The 19,398-nt window shown below is 41.0% G+C and overlaps 1 protein-coding gene and 1 non-coding gene across 5 annotated transcripts in view; both read left to right on the forward strand.

Annotated features, from left to right (window-relative positions):
• Runx1 (RUNX family transcription factor 1) overlaps window positions 1–19,398 on the forward strand; it is a 237,047-nt gene that overhangs the window by 106,797 nt on the left and 110,852 nt on the right. The window lies entirely within an intron of this gene.
• LOC147830330 (U6 spliceosomal RNA) lies at window positions 6,212–6,319 on the forward strand. Its single transcript, XR_015439466.1, has one exon. It is a non-coding gene; the product is annotated as a U6 spliceosomal RNA (small nuclear RNA).

Consider the following 19,398-nt stretch of genomic DNA (forward strand, 5'->3'; position numbering starts at 1 on the left):
AACAAATGAGAAGCTAGGAAACTAAGAGCTCAACTCATGTAACATTTGAATATCTGAGGCAGATTTAAACCCCAGATTCAATCCAACCCTGCACCGGTCAGGAATCATCAAAACTGTGGTTCTGGATTGAAATCCTGGCCATGGAAGGGGAGTTCACCATTGTGGGATCCATTTCTTGGTTCTTCTCATGGTAAAGCACATAAAGAAAAACAAGTTAACATATGGGTAGCACATTAATTATACAAGTATATTTGGTTTCTTCTCTAATCCTCTTTATTAAAGTCACTCTTTCAAACAATTTCATTGGGTTAAGAATTTATTAAGTGTAGAGAGATTATATTTTTCACTAACAAATGTAGATTGAAGACAGGATGAAAAATACAAAAAGAAAGACAGCAAGGGAGAGGAGAAACATAAGAAAGTCACAAAAAATGGAAAATGCTATTTCCAGATGAATAACTGAAAGTTTTCAACTTGTAAGACCTCCATCGACACTCTGGCCATCTGCCCATTCTATCTCAACTCCTATCCCTTTTCTCTAATTCACACTCACACAGCCTGCTTCTAGAATAATTAAAGTTTATAAGAGCTTTGACACCGTGAGTCAGTCCTACCCTCTTCTGTCACTGCCAGCCCTAAAGGATCAGAGACCCAATGATGGGCCCACATCCTTGATTTTTGTTTCTCTGGTATGGTCTCTGGTCCCCAAAATGCCAGCATGTGAGCAGGCCTGTGTGTCCACATCTTGAAACCCTCTTAGTTCTTTGGTGCCAACAAGGCCAAGCTTTCCAACATCTGCCAAGACACAGCTGTCTGGACCAGTACTTGGTTGGCAGGTTGGGCATGATGTGAATATCAAAGCCAAATGTAATAGAAAGCGTCTGGACCCCTTGGCTAAGCTCCCTCTGGCTGATCAGCCAGACATTTCATTCAACAAACATGGATTAAATATCTAGTGCTATCAGTAGAAAGATGAACATGACATGGCCTCTGCCTTCCAAGTGCTCAGTCTAATAATAGAATAATGATAGAAGAAATATAGTGTCTTAACCTTAAGATGGATAGAAAGTATAATTTGCACCAAAAGATTATATGTTAAAACTTTATTAGAAAGGGGTGACAAGGTACCACCCTTGAAGTAACAAAACCCAAAGAATTAAAGATGTGAAAGAAAAAGAAAAAGTACAAAAAAAGAGGGTGCAAAGTAAGAGGGTAATCACTGACTGGGCCATGGCTTACAAGAAACTCTGAATACTTGGCATCTCAGGACATACCCAAAAAAGCCACATGAATCTACTGTGTCCTAGAACAAAGGTGAAGCACTTATGTGCTGGATCCTCCCCATTTATTGTCTCTCAGTGATCAAAAATCCACCCCACAAGGACTTAATCCTCTCGCACTTTCAAGTTGCTACCCAGCACCTCAGGTAGCCACTGGGTTATCCCAGCATCCCTAAGTCCTGCCCAGGTAGCACACGGATGTGGCTGACTCCTTTTGTCAGCTAGCATTACTCATAGAAATTCTCTAGTCTATGGTGGCAATACCAGCTGCTGTAGCTTTATGATAGTGTCCACTGCCCTGTTGCCAAGACTAGCCAGGCCCAGAAACAAGACAAGTTCTAAGGCACAGAACTAAGGAGGTCTGTGGTGGTGAATGAACTTGTCCATTCCATCAGTAAGTTCAGCGCAGTGTACTCTGTGCCAAGCCAAACCAAATACTAAGTTAAAATCTAGGAACATTTTATTCAGAAAGAACCATAGGTCTTGAAATTTCTCTATTTTTAACTCAGTATACATGGAGCATAGTAAGACAATGATATTTGCTCCCTTTTCTAGTAATAAATCTTAATAACCCCAACTTGCCAGAAGTCATTTAATAACATCTCCACATATTAAAACCTAGTGAAGGATTGATAGCACTCCACCACTCATAAAATGTCAGCTGTTGGGTTTATTGTTAGTAACCTAAAACATTAGAAACCTAGTCAATGAAAAATAAATGTAAAGAGCATCAGAGCCTAGTTCTGGATGTAATTTGATCTACTTACATAGATATTTGGAAACACTGGTTCCTACTGACAGTGCTGTTTGCATCATGTACCTAGCTTGCATCCCCTACTACACTTGAAATGACAGCTCTGTAGAAGGCAAGTGAGTATTTAAGGCTGGTATTTAAGTATTTAGTTCTAATCAATTCTACCATCAAGGTGGTCTCAACAACTAATTTTCCAAAATAGTTACATCTTGTGCACGTCCCTTTACAATTTCTGTAAAGCAAGCAGCTTTGATTGACCACACACTACATTACATCCACATTTGTCCCACACTTCTTTACACGAATTCTTATAGCATTTCTCCAAATGCATGTGATCATTATGCACATGCAAGTGTCTGTACTCTGGAGATAAACAGAAATGGACATCTAAAAGAGGACACAGTGAGTAGAGATGGCAGGGAAGTAGGAGGAAGTGGCTAATTGGTCAGAGAAGCAAAGATGAGAGAAACTGATAAGTGTTTGCTAGTTTGGATGGGGAACATCTCCCAAAAGCTCATACTCAAAAGCTTGATCTCCCATGTGGCACTGGCAGGTGGTGGAACCTTTCAGAGGTTGAGCCTGGAGAAAGTTTTAGGTCATTGATGATGTGAAAGGGAATTTGGGACCCTGGTCTCTCTCTCTCTCTCTCTCTCTCTCTCTCTCTCTCTCTGCTCTAGGCCATGAGGTGAACAGGCTTCTGCCATACATACTCCTTCACCATAGGCCCAAAAGTAACAGGGCCAACCTATAGGCAGAAACTTCCAACACTGTGAGATAAAATAAACCTTTTCTCTTCATAAGTTGATTGTCTTGAGCATTTGTTATAGTAATGGGAAGCTGACTAACACAGAAAAGAGTATAGAAAATTCAGGGAGTGATAAACGGTCCTCTAAGCACCATCAGTTAACATGAAAAAGCAGCATAGGATGACCATTTCCTAGAATATCTTACTTAGTGATGAGAGGCAGTAGGGAGAAATGATACAGGAAAAAAGTTCAGAGAAAGGAAGATTTGGGTTTGAACCCCAGTTCTGCTACGAGACTTGGGGACCATCTGATGAGCTTCAGCTTCTGTCTCAGGCAAGATGTTGCCAAATATTAGGGAGCCATGAAAGCTGAGTTAAATATTGTATCACAAGTAATGTTGTGTAACAGAGTTCTAATAAATGATAATTGTTTTAAGTAGGGCAAGGCGTTGGCTTGGCTTTCTAAAGGAGCTTCTTAAAACAGCTACATGAAACGCAGTATATAGGGCACATCAGCGGTATAGCAGTAGTTTTGAAGAGGACCAGGGGGCTCTCTTACCATTGGACATTTCCTCTAAAGCTCTACCAACACCCATAACTCAGGATACCTAAAAAAAATTGTCCTCTTTCCCTCAAAGCTAGCTCCTCCTCCTCCTTACTTTGATTAATTTATTTGCTGCTATCTTGTTTTATTAAACAGTTTAATGTTTATGGTGGTGTGATAATCATTTTATGTAGCAATGATAAAAAGAAAACCAAACTTTTCTATAAATTACTATCAATCCTCTTTACAAATTAAAACACCCTCTCAATCAACCAAAATAAGAATCTGATGGTTTCCATCAGCTCCTAGGCAGTTCTGATGTTCCTCTGTCTGGCCTGTCCCTGCCTCTTCTTATTTAGGCTCCAAGCTTATGGGTTAGCCTCTCCTGGTTCAGTTTACTATACTTTACACATATCACCAAGTTGAGTTCCTAAAAGTTCAATCTGATCAAATTTTTCTCATGTTCAAGACTCTTCCATGACCCTCTCCTGCACAAGACATTACAGACAGCCTTTTAAGGTCTCTTCCAACACGGATCCAACAATCCTATGCCACCTTATCTTCCACTATGCCCTCTACATGCTTAACTGTCTACTCCAGAGACTGGAACTATTTTTAATGCACAAAGCCACATCTTCCCCTCTTGCTTACTACAAAAATTAATGATTGATCACAGCATTCCTTGCCATTGTACTCAGTTGTGGTCTCAGAATCGTCTTTTCAGCCAGTACCAATCAATCAGATTTGGGACTCCAGGTATACTTTATTTGGTCATTCTTCCTCTAGTCATCTTGTGAGAAAAAGGAAGCAGGATCTAACTTGGATTTAGACTGTTTCACTGCTGCTGTCAGTTGCTTTGAAAGAAAACGACATGTTGATGAACTTGTTTTCAAATGTAAACAATCTTCAGCAAACATAGACACTACCTTCCAGACACTTAGAAAAATAATAATATTATTAGAGGAATTTTAAAAGACTGAGTCACCTCGAGGAACAGGTGTGCAAGGACAAACTACCACAAATCCCTTCAAACTTCCTTTTATGTATTCATCAGGGTGCTGGGCTCCAACAATCACACAGAACAGCTCAGAGGTAAATTAGATAATCCTTAGACAACAAACCCATCTGATTCCAGCCCACATATCAAGCAGGTAACCATGATGGATTTTCTCCTGCCAGTTCTAGCCAGCATTGCTCACTGCCATTGAGACTGCTTTATGAACTCTTCAGGTATTAGCTATGAGTTGTTCAGAAGATTTAGGAATGAAATTTGAGGGGTGAAGTTGGGGGTAAAAACTGTCATGTCCTAAAATCAAAGAAGTCGTACGGCCTTGGAATTGAGAAACTGCCTCTAAACATGGTTTACTTGCAATTTTTTCCTTTTTTCAAACCTCAAATTTTCATCTCAGAAAGAATTTTAGTAGAGTGAGGATATATAGAGAGACATAGATACAGATGTATTTTCTTATGTCTCCTTAAAAGCTATAGTATTTATTGCTAAAGAACAAAGAATCATGTCTTATATCTGTCTTATATCTGCTACAGTGATTGATATTGAATGGTGAAGAGGGGATATATTAATACTTAAATACTGGGGAAGTTTCAGAATTGTCCAGGATGACAACAATTAAAGAATATCTACAGGGCACCTTTCAGAGCTCTGAAGAACTCACTGTAAGGACCGTGTGGGTGTGTGTGTGTGTGTGTGTGTGTGTGTGTGTGTGTGTGTGTTTGAAGGGCATAGAAAATTGCAACAGAGTAGTTTGGGTATAGAATATTAAAGTAAGATCTTCTTGAGGGACCATCCGTTCTTAGCTTTGTCTCTTGCAAAACAAGGTTTTTGTTCAGGTCACTTGTGTTTCTCCGATGATAGTCTATTGAATATTTTAAAATTGTTTCCTTGTTGGTATTTCATCAAAACCAGTACCAGTCTCTCCACTGGTGGTCATGTTGTTCGGCCAAATGTATTTCTATCAAGGCATTGATCTGGGAACCTTGGGAATCATGAAACTCAATAATAAGATCTATAATAAATAAAACATTTGAGAATCGCTCTTAGATAAAAAGCAGATAAATCAGTATCCTTTCTCAATTACTCTTCACCCACTATCCCTTAAAAAATGTTTTTTGGGAGTGGATCTATTTCTGTGATTTCAAATGGAGTCAAATTATCAAGGCTATCCTATTTCCAAGTAAACCACTGAGCCCACATTTGTGTTCTTCCCCGAGATGGTTCATTCTATAATCATGCTGTGGGAGCCTTTTACAATCAAACTCTTAAATAAATACATTGCGGTAAAGTCGTAACTTGTTGAAAGCCCTAATTTAAATATCTGATTTTTCTAAAGAATGATGGCATTTAATAATTTGCATTGCTAAGTTCAAGAGAAAATCTATTTCTCACCTTCTGTGTTTTGGCGATGAGTTGATTCAAGTTAATCTACAGAACTGGGATAAAGGGGACATGCCTAGGTGCTTCCTATAGCACCAAGGATTTAGGTCTGAGAATGGGGATTTTTAAAGGAGATTTACTTGCAAAGTTAAATCCCAAAGAGATCTAGAGAAATAAACTTGCAAGACTCCGAGGCCTCCCTGAGCCCAAGAATTTACCAGTACATTCTTCAGGGACTGTTTCTTTTAGTGGGCCCAGTGAGGTGGGCTCGAGAAAGCACATTACTGTTTCAAACTACACAACAGACTCTTTTACCCAAGAAAAGGGTAGCTTTGGCCAGAAAACCTTAAATGATTCTAATTAGCCTCCTAGCTGTAACTTGACCCCTTCAGAGATGAGTGTCAAGATCTTTTTAAAAACCTCTATGGCAAGAATATTTACTCAAAATTCTTATTGGCAGTGTGGCCATTCATTATTCATTCAGATTAAAGTTTTAGTGTTAGCTTTGACAGCAAATATACTAAAATTGGAGCAGTGCAAAGACAATTAGCATGGTCTCTGCACAAGGAAAACATACAGATTTGAAGTAGTAGATGTAAGTTTAGAACTCCAGACTCTAGAAAATCCAACAGAAGTTTCTGCAATGATGGTGAATGTTCCTTAACATTACGCAATTCAGTATGGTAACCACTAGCCACAAATGGCGATTGAACACTTGAAATTTGGTTTTTGCAACTGAGGAACTCATTGTTTGTTTGTTTGTTGAGATAAGGTCTTAGTATGTAGTTCAGGCTGCCCGTGAACTCATTATGTAGTTCCTCAAGCTGTGAGGAGCTAATTTTAAATGATATTTATTTATATATCGAAACCAATGGCTATTCATAGACAGTGTTACTCTATAGTAATGAGTGGGTCTCAGATTTGGTTGCTTATTGGATTCTCTTGGAGAGGTTTTTTTAAAAAGCAATGGTCAGCTCTTACTCTCAGAGATTCTGATTTAATTTGATATGGGAAATAGACTGGGCGTCATGATTTTAAAGAACACTCCAGGTAATCATATCATGCAGTAATTTTTAGGACTAAGTTTCTAGAAGAGACACAGCCAGAGCCAACTGGCTAGTCCATCCACAAGCTATGACTGGATTTGAACCCCTGAATATTATCAATGCAAGATGCATTCATTTGTGTTCCCAAAACAAGCTCTTCTCAGATAACATGTTTCACCTACAATGTGACAGCCATCATATGAAATCTACTCTAATAGCATCTTTACTGTACTCTAAAATATTCATTGTAGGATACTATGGTTTTGGAAGCTCCTATCAATGTGAAAGTAAATGGCAAACCCAAGGTGAGAGAACCTTACTGAATTCATGGTCTGAATACACAAGCCAATCATCCAAAGCTAGGGGGAAAATCCTTGAGAGAAGTGAGTTATCCCCCAACCCCCCACCTCCATCCACCCAAAGCACAGACCTGCAGAGATGCCATCTTTGGCCCCAGGTCTTCACATGACACCACCACCTTCCACCCAAGACAAAGTACAGTATTTGTAAAACAAGCTGCAACATAGGTAGAGGTCACCAAGTGGGAAGTCTGATTAACAAATGAGAGGTTGTGCTACACTGTGTGCCTGGTGTCCTGTATATTCTGTGTTGCGGGGAGCATGGTCAGGAAAAAGGAGGCTGAAACCCTGCCTGTCAACATAAAATTCTCTAATGGTCCTTTGTAGAACCAACTGCTTTTCCCATATCAGCATCCTTTAAACACTCGCTCTGTAATGGGCTCATTTTCTTCATGAATTTTCTCTGTTCTTATAAAGTAGGAGTCAAACTCTCTGAAATGCTTGAATTCACACCTTTTCCCCCACTAAATAACTCATTCCAGCAGCTGTCCTTTCGACAGCACTTTAGCTGAAAGGAAAGACTCGGGACCTCTGGGGAAAAGAAAAGCAGTGAGAGAAACCACGGCGAGCTGCCAAGCCACCCCTTTCAGACACTATCTGCACTGCTTACTGCCTTCATAGTTTGCTGTTGAGTAGTTCTGATATTCAGTGCAAGGTGCTGATGTCTTCAGGGAACATCTGTTTTACCTGTCTGGCCAATAATGATAGCTAAATGCTTCATACAAAGAATGATAAACAATGACCTGATTCTTCCTTATACTTAGGAATGAAATCCTCACTAAATCTTCAGTTCTTACTGCATTATATTAAATCCCACTTGGAAAGACTATTTCACATACCTTAACCTGATATATTCAAAACATTGGCTAAAAAGCTTGCTTTGTGAGAGGCCCCAAGGAGCTTTAGAAAAACCCAGTTTGTGTTTGCTGTGGATCAAAATGCTGACAGATTTAATCAATCAATAATAAATATGTGCTGTCATTTCATATTAGGCCCACAAGATATTTGCCTTTTTAAAAAAAATACCTTTTTCATTATGAAAGGCAAATATGCTCCTTTCCAACTAAAGCAAAAAAATCAAAATCACCCAAAATATCACCCTCTCCCAATAACTTCTGCTAACAATTGCATGTATATTCCGTCCTCACTTTTGCTTCAAATGTCCATGGAGAGGGAAGTTAAATGACAGAGATGCACAGCTTCTTCATGGGCAAATGAGATCCACAAGGCAATAACACTGCAGCCCTGTCGCTTGGGAAGCACAGATGACTTTGTGTCCAGAAATTAATCGTAAGCCCTCTTGCCCCCCTGCCACACAGCTATTCAACAATCAGTTAGTAAATATTTCTTGGACACTTTTTTGGGCTGTGCTGTAATAATACTAAAATTATTAGTATTATTCCCTCCAAGGAACATACAATTAACAAGAGTTGTATATATTCATTTCCTAGAGCTGTAATATACTGGGTGACTTTAAAAGCTGTACTATCTCATAGTTCTAGAAGCTAGAAGTACAAAATCAAGATATGAGGTGAGTCATGCTCCCCCTGAAATCTGCATAGTAGAGTCCTTCCTTATCCTTCCCCAACTCCAGGTGGCTGCTGACAAATGTTGGCATGGCAGCTGTGTCCCTCTGATCTCTGTCTTGGACATTATATGGTCTGTATCTTCCCATGACATTTTTTATTTCCTGTAAGGACACTAGTCATTTTGAATTTGGGCCCACACTAATGACCTTAACTTGACTTGATTATAAGTGCAAAGACTTTATTTCCAAATAAAGTCACATGCATTGGTACTGGAGGTTAGGATTTCAACATATCTTTCAGGAGGACACAGTTCAATCTAAAATGTTGAGGAGGGCTGAGGATTTAGTTCAGTGGTTCCGCTGCCTGCCTCCCAAGTAAAAGGGCCTCAGTTTGATCCCTGGTACCAAAAAAAAAAAATTTTGAGGAGGCAAAAAATAAACTTTCATGTTACTATTAGAAAATAATAAAAGATTTGCAAATTTTTTTCATATATATGACCCAAACTACCAGTGCTACAGAAATTTACAAAAAAAATTATTTTAGAAGCATGAGACAGTTTGCAGAGTATATGAGTTTTCGCTGGGATAGATCTTGACAGTAAATGTGGGTAGGAGAATGTTATGTACTAAGTGTTTGTGCCCTGCCCCAAAACTCATATTGAAATCTTAATCCCCAATGTAATGAAGTGCGGCCTTTGGGAGATACAGTGATCCTGGGAGTGGAGCCTTATGAATGGGATTCATGTCTTTATGACAAGAAGAGGAGTAAGAGTCAGGGGCAGAGGGCCCAGCACTCAGAGCCTCCAGGCAGTGAACGTTACAGAAGCATTTCAGGCAAAGAAATATATCCAGATTTGGATATGAGGGTCCTGGCTCAGCAAGAACATGGAAGATGGCAGTTGGAGGTCAAGGCCATCCCCAAGGAGTGCACTGAGAAACCTGCAAAGACACTGGCGTGGGGAGAGGGTAAGGACATGCAGCCATGCGTGAAAAGAAGGGAAGTCAGCAGAGTTGCAATAATAAGAAAGACTTGAGATTTCCCCTTGAGAAGTAGGGAACAGCATTACCATTGATTGCAATGAAGAAGACATGGAAGATAGGAGAAGCAGTAGGTGTGGGAGTTGCCACAAGTTCAGCTTTGCACTTGAGCGCTTCAAATTCCCAGGGAACTCTAGGTTTTACAAAGTTAAAAACTAGGTGGTGGTGTGGCTTTTTTTAAAGTCAGAGCTCTAACTAGAATTTTGTTTGAGATCAAATTCTGACTCTTTAGAGATGTGCCATGGGTTTTTGTGAAGTCATGACTTAAAAATGTGCATAACTGTCATGGAGGATGCTCAGGGCCCAGGTCCTTGCTACTCAGTGTCTTCGCGAGTTCAACTGAGCACTGGAAAGAAATGAAAACCACAAGGCTAACGAAGAACACAATTTAAATATAGATATTTCTTCTTCACTGTTGCATGCGATGAAAAGGAATCAACAGCCCTGGGTGCCTGATAGTTTGTCTTTTCTTTCTGGGCATACTGAGCTGCACAGCCACCTGTCATAATGGCTACCACAGGCTGTCCCATGAGAAGATTGATCCAGAGCTTCACTGTGTCGTGCTGAGGAAAAGTGGACCTTAAGGGTCTGATACATGAATAGGACATTGATAGTGACCATTGACAGTTTGGGGCCTACATACATTTGACATCAATGGCCCTGCCAATTACTAGCTATGTTTACCACAAACAATGTGCTTGTTTTCATTGGGACCCAATTTCTTCCTCAATAAAAAAGAATAATTGTATAATTTGTATCTAAAGATTGTTGGGAAGGTTTAGTATGGTAGTATATGTGAAGTGTTTAGAATCATGTCCGGCTTGGAAGAAGCACTCAGTCAACAATAGTTGTTTACTTATTCTGTAAACATGATTTTGATGTTTTCCAACTCATTATGCCACAGCCTTCTCAACCTTGGGGATTCAAATTAGGCAGAAAATATGTTGTGAACCCTTAGGGGAAAAACTATTGAGAGACCAGGCTAGCTGCCCATCAGCAGATAAATGGATAACAAAAATATAGTATGGTACACCGGAGAATATTATTCAGCCATAAAAAGAACACAATTTTGTCATCTACAGAAAAATGAACAGATCCTGAGGTGATCACTCTGAGTGAAAAAAGCCAGACTCCGAAGGACAAATGTTGCATGTTCTCCCTGATATGTGTAATCTAAAAATGATGACCAAAAAAGAAAGACTATTATTAGACAAGAGGAAGGAAAGAAGGGGGAGGGATAAATGGGGTGTAAGATAATGGGGGCATGAATATGATCAAAATAGATTTTACATGTTAACCCCCAAAAGTGCATAGACTAGGGAGGAAGGTGGGGTGAAGAGGGTGATGGGGAAATGATTCAAGCATGTTAACTGCATGTACAAATCTGCCCAGATGAAACCAGTAATCCGTACAACCAATATGCGCTAATAGAAAATGTGGGGGAAAAACACCCCAAAAAAGCTATTGTGAGGATTAAACAAAGTAAGATCTATTGATCACCTAGCCAGGGACAACATGATACATATGTGCCTCTTTCAGCCTAGTGTCACCATTGCTATGCAACCCTCCTGAAGATCCTAGAGGGGGAAGCACAAGTACTCACTTCTCCTTTGTCACCAGAACACACCTTGCTGATGGTGCCTGGCATGGCCCAGAGCACTTCACTCATAGTTCTGTCTCCTCTGACCAGGAGAGCTGTAAAAGCAGGGACAGGTTCTGCATAATGGAGCCCTCCAGGTCTGGCTCAGAGCTCAAAGAGAGGAGGACATTTTTCACGTGACTGCTAAGCAAGTAAATGCCTCCATCCAAAGGCTCAGAAGTACTCAAAGACATTAAATTAAGATGACTCTATCTTTCCACAGATTCTCAAATGTTGCATCTTTCTGTCAAGAGAGTGAATAAGAATGTTTGTATTTTTACATTCGTCTTTAGAGCAGCGGCGGTCACAATAGCAAAAAGGTGGGAGCAACCCAAGCCTGTCATCAAGTGGGTGGGTAAACAAAATGTGGCACATGCATCCAGGGAAACAGCACTGGCTCTCAAAAGGAGAGGGATCCTGGCACACTGTACAACATGGATGAACCTTGAGGGAGAACAAGCCAGTCAGAAAAAAGACAAATACTGTATGACTCCGCTTGTACGAGGTCCCTCGAGCAGGCATCTCCTGGAGAAAGTAGGATGGTGCAGACCAAGGGCTGGCAGGAGGCAGGCAAAGGGAATTGCCGCTTCATGGGTACAAAGTTTTAATTGGGGAAGATGAAAAAGGTCTGGAGCTGGATGGTGCTGATGGCTGCACAGTAGTGAGAATGTATTTAATCCCACAAAACTGTACACTTAAAATAACTAAAATGGTAAATTTTACATTAAGCATACGTAACCATCATAAAAATAGAAAAAGGAAGAACAATGTTTATATGACTCCTGATATGCATACAAAAGGGGTATTTTTAGTGGTGGTGTGGACATGCGGATGTGGATTATGTAGGTGACCGAGCCAACCCACTGGCCTCTCGGAGGAATAGGCAAGGCCTCAGGGCTGGCATATTTGCCTCTAGGTTTTCGGTGAGAAGCTAAAAGAGCTTTAATCTCAAGTGTTAAGGCCTTCACCAGTGAGTCACACCAAAAGATGAATTCAAGTGTCCCCAGGAATGTAAGGCACCCAGAGAAAATATGAGGGACACAGGGGAAATGCCAGGCAAGGTCTCACTGGCTTTTCAGTTTTGTCTGAAATTGGCAAATTTCTTGGTGTGTTTCAGGTTGGAAGTTACCCTCCACAGATGACGCCAGGGGCCCCCCATGTTTTCATTCTTGTGTCATCTCACTGTCCAGAAACAGAACAATCCTCATTCATAATGACTTGGCCATAATCTGCCATCAAGTGGCAGGAAGCCTGGGGTCTTGCGAATGAGGAGTTAAAATATATTCACTTGCTCAAGTATATATTCAGGAGAAAGTAGCTGAGAATGGCCTACACAGGGAAAAATCACTCCATCTGAGCCCAGGAGGTCCACTTCTAGAGAGAAGAGGCTTCTGCTAGCTTGCTTAGCACACTGGTCCACGTACTTTTAGCAGGATCCTAGAAAGAACTATCTGCTCCATAACTAGGTGTTGAATGAATGGATGTTCACATTTACTTCTCCAGCGTGTTTCACAGGTGTACCACTAATACAGAATGTGCATGCTTCCTTCACAATTTGACTCATACCTGAAAGGGTTCCTCTGAAATAATCTTTTCTAATGTTCTACAAACCTTGTTTCTTCCAGGCAAAAAACCTAACATAACAGTAATGCTCAATTATCACACATCAGTTACCAAAATACCTGTCACTTCCTGGATCTAATTTTGTTTCAGTTCTACAAGGAGACCACTCAGTTGAAGAGGGAAGTATTTTTATCTCCATGCTAATTTGGTAAATCATTTTTCCCCCCAGAAGAGTGAGGATGTGCTGGGTGAGAGCCAGATGTACAGTGGAAAACAAGTTACTAAGAAGGGAGTGAAACCCACTGGACTCACTGCAGTGAATGACAGACCAGTGGTGCCTGGTGACATTCACTGCAGGGATGGGGCTTCCATTCAAAATCAGCAAACAGTGTAGTAGATCAGTAGGTCAAGAAGTCAAAAGAACTGAGTGGTCCCTTCTCTGTTCCCCAATAGCGGGGCGCATGTATACAATCCAACCTTTAATGAGGTTAGTTACTTTGGTTCTCATTGGTCCCTAGATCAGAGATCCTATTTCCCAGATCCCTTCTTCCTACCATCCATGCTTTCCAAAAACTGTACTACTTACAAATCCATGCTCAGGATTACATTTTAGTTATAAAGAAAGCAGCTTAGCAGACTAGTTTAGGAACATTCACACAGGAACCAAAGTGTCTGGGTTCAAATCCCAGCTCTGCTAGTTGTGTGATGTTAGGCAAATTATTGGGTGGCTCTTTTTCTCGTTTTTTTCATCTATAAGATATGTATAAAATAATACCTACCTCATAGCATCAATGATGTGAAAGTAAAAGGAGTGATTTATTAATGTGTGGTGAATTTATATAGAATGATAGTGGGCTACATATACTAAATATTATGATCTCTCTCTAAATACACTATATTGTAACTGTAATGTACATATTTCATATATCCTATTTCCTGTCATTTATGACAACTGTGAAAGATTTATAGTGCAACCCTCATGATTATAAACTCATTCTCTCCCAACAAAGAAAAATGTCTTCAATCCCTGGTACCAAAAAAAAGAAAAATGTCAAAGACATCAATGAAAGCACAATATATAAAGTAAGCAAACTTTTGAAACAATCTGATAAACACAGACACTTCCACATACCCCTTGCAACTAGGGAAGACTGCTTCCCTGGGTGCCAACATTGGCCTCACAATGCTTAACTTAGGGGACAATTGTCATGAATGCAAGTTGAGAAGTTTTCAAGTTGAGAAGTGTCATCCTCCCCGATATCCCCTCATCTCATGAGCACCAACCAAGGAAAGAACTTTGATTATTGCACAATGGTCTCTTATAACTATCTTTTATTCTTCTATTTATGTATCAATAGAATATTTATTCTGGGGTCCAGATGAGCCATCTTACAAATTGGTTCCAAGTTCCATTGATGATAATTGGTTTTCTTTTTGTAATTGCCAAGTTCCATATTTATGTCAGTCCTTGTATGAGGACTAAGCATTCCAAGACTTCTCTGATTTTCTCTACTTGTCTGCCCACCTTTCTATCTATCTTTGAGCAACAGCAATATCAAAAGATGCTATCATTTCATTAAATTTCTCACCTAGCAAGAGCATCCCTAATTTGATTTATTTTTAAAGCACTTCCCAGTGTCTTTTTTACTGGGTAATAATCTAATACTCACACATTCAAAATTAGGATGTAGAATACTAATGTAGAATTCTAATTCTGTGAGTTCAGCTGAAAATCACCTGGTGGTCTATAATGTTTTGTTTCAGCCTCCTCATTACCTAGGCTGAGCACCTGGACATCTTCATCTATGCCTGAGCCCCTACTCTGTGTCCACTTCCAAAGTTATGAGTATCTTTTCGCACTCTGTCTTTTCCATCTGCCTTCTCTTTCTTGGTTACCACAGCCTCTTACCAAGATGTCCGCCACATGTCTTCATTGGCCTAGGACCTTCCAATCTCTACCCACTGGTGAGTCTCCCTGATCCCAAAGGATCCTCTGGAAACATGACTTTAAAGGTTTTCCTGTCACTCAGAATCCCTATATGATGTTCACTTGCCCTGGGGAAAGAAGCCTCCACACCCTTAGCTATAAACTTAGCAAGACCCCTTCTATTTTTACCAGGAAAGTGTGGGTCACAGCATGAGTGTTCCCGTTGACAGTCCTGAGCCTAAATCTTGGTTCTGCCATTTCCTGGCTAGGTGGCCTTCGATATTACTGACCTTTTATAAATCTTCTACTTTATTTATGAAATTAGATCATTTGTACTGCTTTTACCAAAGGGCTGTCATGAGCATTCAGTGAAATGACACAAATAGAGGATTGACTGAGGTCCTTGGTCTCCCCATCCAGCCTCAGTCCCGCCTGAGTCATCTCTTCCCTAAACCAGTGTATGCTGCAGCTGTCTCCTGCATGTGCCATTAGGGAGGCCCTGCTCTTTCCTTCTCCCTGGCCTTTGCTCACGTCACACGAGCCATCTCAAATTTTTTTCCCAGTTTGGCATGTCCAGACGCTATGCTCCTTCCTGACTCAATTCGCCCATCATTTCTTCCCCAGCCCTTCCATACAGAACCCATGTCTCCCCTTCCTATGCTCCCATCATGCTTGCTTTATATTTCGATAGTCACATGTGTCCCATTCTACATTTGACTGTCAGTGTTTGTGAGCAGTGATCAATCCACCATCCTCACTAGACAGTGCATTTGTGAAGGGTTAACAGCCAGGCCCTCATCAGATGTTGCCTTACCCCCCAAAATGCCCAGAATAGGACTGGAAACGCTTGTATTATATTAATTGAGTGTAGAATGCATGCCTTGTTGTTTTCTTCAAGACTTTATGGGGTGTATTAATTATCAGACAACAGAGATCACCATCCTTCCTCCTTCCCCTGAAACACAAACTTCCAGCAACTGAAACCCACCTCTGCATTTGACAGGAGATTGTGTGTCTGACATGCAATACCAGTGGGCCACTGGAGTTTCATTTTACTTGTTGTGTCAGAAAATCAATCAGTGACTTCAGCAAAATCTTAAAGCTTTCTTCCATCTCTAGAGCCATGGTAAATAATTCATGTCTCTTTCCTCAGTCCCCTCCCCACACATACACACACATATACAGAATCCTTTTCTATTCTTAACCTAAATAACATACAGACTATCCATTATTGAATCTGCCTTGGATCTCTCATTGTCATAGCCTAAAAGAGTCAAGAGGACAACCTATTTCAGGGGGTAAAAGCTTTTCAAATCTAAAGATTATGGTGGCACACGCCTCTAAAACATGCTAGGAGACTGAAGCAGGAGGATTAAGTTTGAGCACAGCCTGGGCAATTGACCAGGACCTTGTCTTCCTAAGAGGCAAGACCCTGTCTCAGAAAATCAAAAGAGCTTGGGGTGTAGCTCACAATGAAGATCTAGGGTTCAATCCCCAGTCTGCCCAAAAGAGTGAAAATGTTAATAGTCATCATTTCAGACCCCAGAAACTCTTTTTCATACTTTTATATTAATATTTGTTCTCTCTCTCAACGAAATAGCATCGACTTAGAAAAATGAGATTTAAATAATATTTAAAAATAATTCTGGAATGGGCCACCGAACATTATTGATCTTCTGCACTTGTTTCTCTAGTCTGACAACACCTTCCACTTTGACAAGAAACAACAAACACGGTTACACACCAAATTCAAAGTCATATGAATATTCACAGGAACATCTTATATTTGCATACAGTGCTTCTTCACGTGATTGTAAAATGCTTTCCTCCCTTGGGGCAAGCCTCAACAACCATTTTATGCAATCAAAACAGATTCTAAGAGCACGAGGCTTTAAACTTACACAGGTTTGAGGGTTCTTAGGTTGAGGCTAAGCAAGGAGGGAGAAATCATAACCCAGTTATCCACAGACTATCATGTACTCATCCTAGCAGAATCAGGTCAGTGATGAGCTTGACTTCACCTGTGTGGTGCTTCCTGTACTTCCTTTCTTAGAGGATGCACCCTTGTTTCTTCAGGTAATCATTAATCATTCCATAAATCTCAATCCGAATTTAAGATGCTCCCAAAACATTAAAAACTAAAATAGCACAATATGGAAATGTTGGAGGGTTTTTAAGCACTTTTTCTACATCTCTGTTCTGGTACTTTAAAATAGAAAACAGTTCAAGTTCCATTGGTGGAGCAACTGCAAGCGTAAATTTAGTCTAAGAGTTGTCTCATGCAAAATCTCATTGAATCACCATAATGCTGTTATAAAGGAGGAATCATTATCCTCAATCGTTAATTCAGGAAACAGTAAATGAGCAGCCCAGGGTAAGGAACACACTAGGAACACACCAGCTTTGTACATGTCAAGTTCAAGTGGGTTTGTTCGGCTGTCACTGTTTTTCCTGGTTCTATGCTCAGATTTCTCTGTAGTTGCTAAAGTTTGAAGGGCATCAGATGAGTGGTAGCTCTCCTGAGTTCCAAATCACTTAAAATATAGACAGAAAGAAGCAGGACAAGTGCAAGTCACAGTGCCAGCTTTATGACTGTGTGACAGCAGCCCTCCCAGGGTTTTCAATGCATAGCAGCATGGATTCCTCAGGCTCACCTGTCTCGGGCACGGCTGAGCCAGTGCTGGGCCTGCAAAAGAAGTCACATGAAGACACAGACCAAAAGGTGTATTTCCTGCAGGCACCAGCCCTGAGAAGAGGAATAGAGGAGGGGCTTGAGTTCCCTCAGCTGCCACTTCCTTCCTTCAGTGAAGGAAAGAGAACCCAGAGAGATGTCCCTAGAGTCCGCCCCCACCCATGGGGCTGGAAACATCAAGAATGGGAAAGAAATCCTACTCCTCTGCAGGAAAATTTAAGGAGTTTCCCATTGTGGGTTTAGTAGATGTTCAAATATACATAGTGACTTCCTGGCAGGTATATAACCACCCTTATCACGAGTTTGTCACACGAGTCCCTGTGCAGGCCAACATGACAGGAAGTCCTTGTTTCCAACGTTCCACTGCCTCCCCAGGAGACCTAGGGTGAGCCACTTAACCAATCTGTGTCGTAATGTCCCCATTAATAGCATCTGCATTGTTGATGGAAATCATCCCTGTGTGTGAGATCCCCAACACCTGGCCTCAGTGAACGGACCTTGCAAACTCAGGTACCAAATAAAGCCTGCCTGCTAGGAGGCGAGTGCTCTCACTACAGACTAACCTCTTCCAAGTGTCCTTAGCAAACCACATTTTGATGGAGTCCCTCCTGTTTCCCTCCACACAGCCTGGGTGACTTTCACTCCTGAGCATGTTGCTTATGGAAAAACAGTAGGTTATTTCATGCCTCTTGAATGCTTGAAGTCTAAGCAGCTACACATACTTGGTCCTATATTTTACCTCACTGACAGCCCAGGAAAGGACATATGGTTTAGATTTTTAGACAACACTCATGTAAAAAGCCTTTCCTTTTATAGAAGCATATTTTTAGAGTCTCCCAGGCTAAACTCTGGGCTGAATTTAATCCACGCAGCCCTCCAGTCCAATCAAGAGCTGCAACACAACTTTGTGTCAGAGTAATATATTGTTAACTGATATGTCAGAAAATCAATTAGTTAACCTTAAGAAGCAGTTAAGAGTATCCCTACAATGCTGCCAGGTGAATTATTAAAGAATACAACGTAAAGGGTCCCTGGGCCCAACCCAGACTAAAACCCCGTGTCATGGGATGCTACAAAATGCCCACTCTGTCCCGAATTGTAATTGAAAATAATTGAAAAGAGAAAAAAGTAAAGAAGAAGTAGTGAGGCTAAAGAAGCTTGGCGAAAGGAGGGGTCTGCTGTTGCCATTAAATGCTGTCCCCAAAGAGGATTCTCTAGAGCCCTGCAGGTGTCTTCCTTCCCTGAGCCCTGCTGGTCTCAGAAAAAAGTTCCTGCAATGCTCCTTTTCTGCTGCAAGCAAGGAATGTGTGTCCCTCCTTCTCTGGCTCGGTCTAGGCACTGGGTGTTTTCTGGATCCAGGCCACTGGGCTCAGTTCCAATCACTACTCAGCCCTGTGCATCCTGTAGTGTAATTCTGAAAAGCATTCCAGCGTTGCCCTGGAGTTTCAGGTGTGCATCCAACATGGGTTCCCTAGGTGCTGTGAGGTCTCTTCCTATCCACCTTAGCCTGTACCCCCAAAGGCAAGGGAAACAATGGAAGTAGTATTGTAGTAGTGAGAGGAGGGGAGCAGGCTAGGGCAGTGGAGTATACAGGAGGTTCATTGGTTTTGATTTGGCCAGAAATGTTTACCATATGGAAAAGAAAAACCATAATTTGCATAACCAAAGCACCCACAGCAATATATTAGGAAGGGGCTCCTGTACTGATGGCCAGTTATGGGTATCACATGCCAGAAGCAGAGGTGGTGGGAAGGGCTTCCTTAGGGTGCTAATGGCATCAACCTCTGAAGCCTTTAGTATACCAAGGATATCACAAAACAGAGAAGAACTGCGAAGGTGGCCTGGAACTCCGGGCTCACACAGGCAAAGGCACAAATAGCAAAGGCAGAGG

This window comes from Heterocephalus glaber, unplaced genomic scaffold, assembly GCF_053883595.1.
Source record: "Heterocephalus glaber isolate CG9 unplaced genomic scaffold, H.glaber_assembly_v1.0 deba00000122, whole genome shotgun sequence".
In the NCBI taxonomy this organism is placed as follows: Eukaryota; Metazoa; Chordata; class Mammalia; order Rodentia; family Bathyergidae; genus Heterocephalus; species Heterocephalus glaber.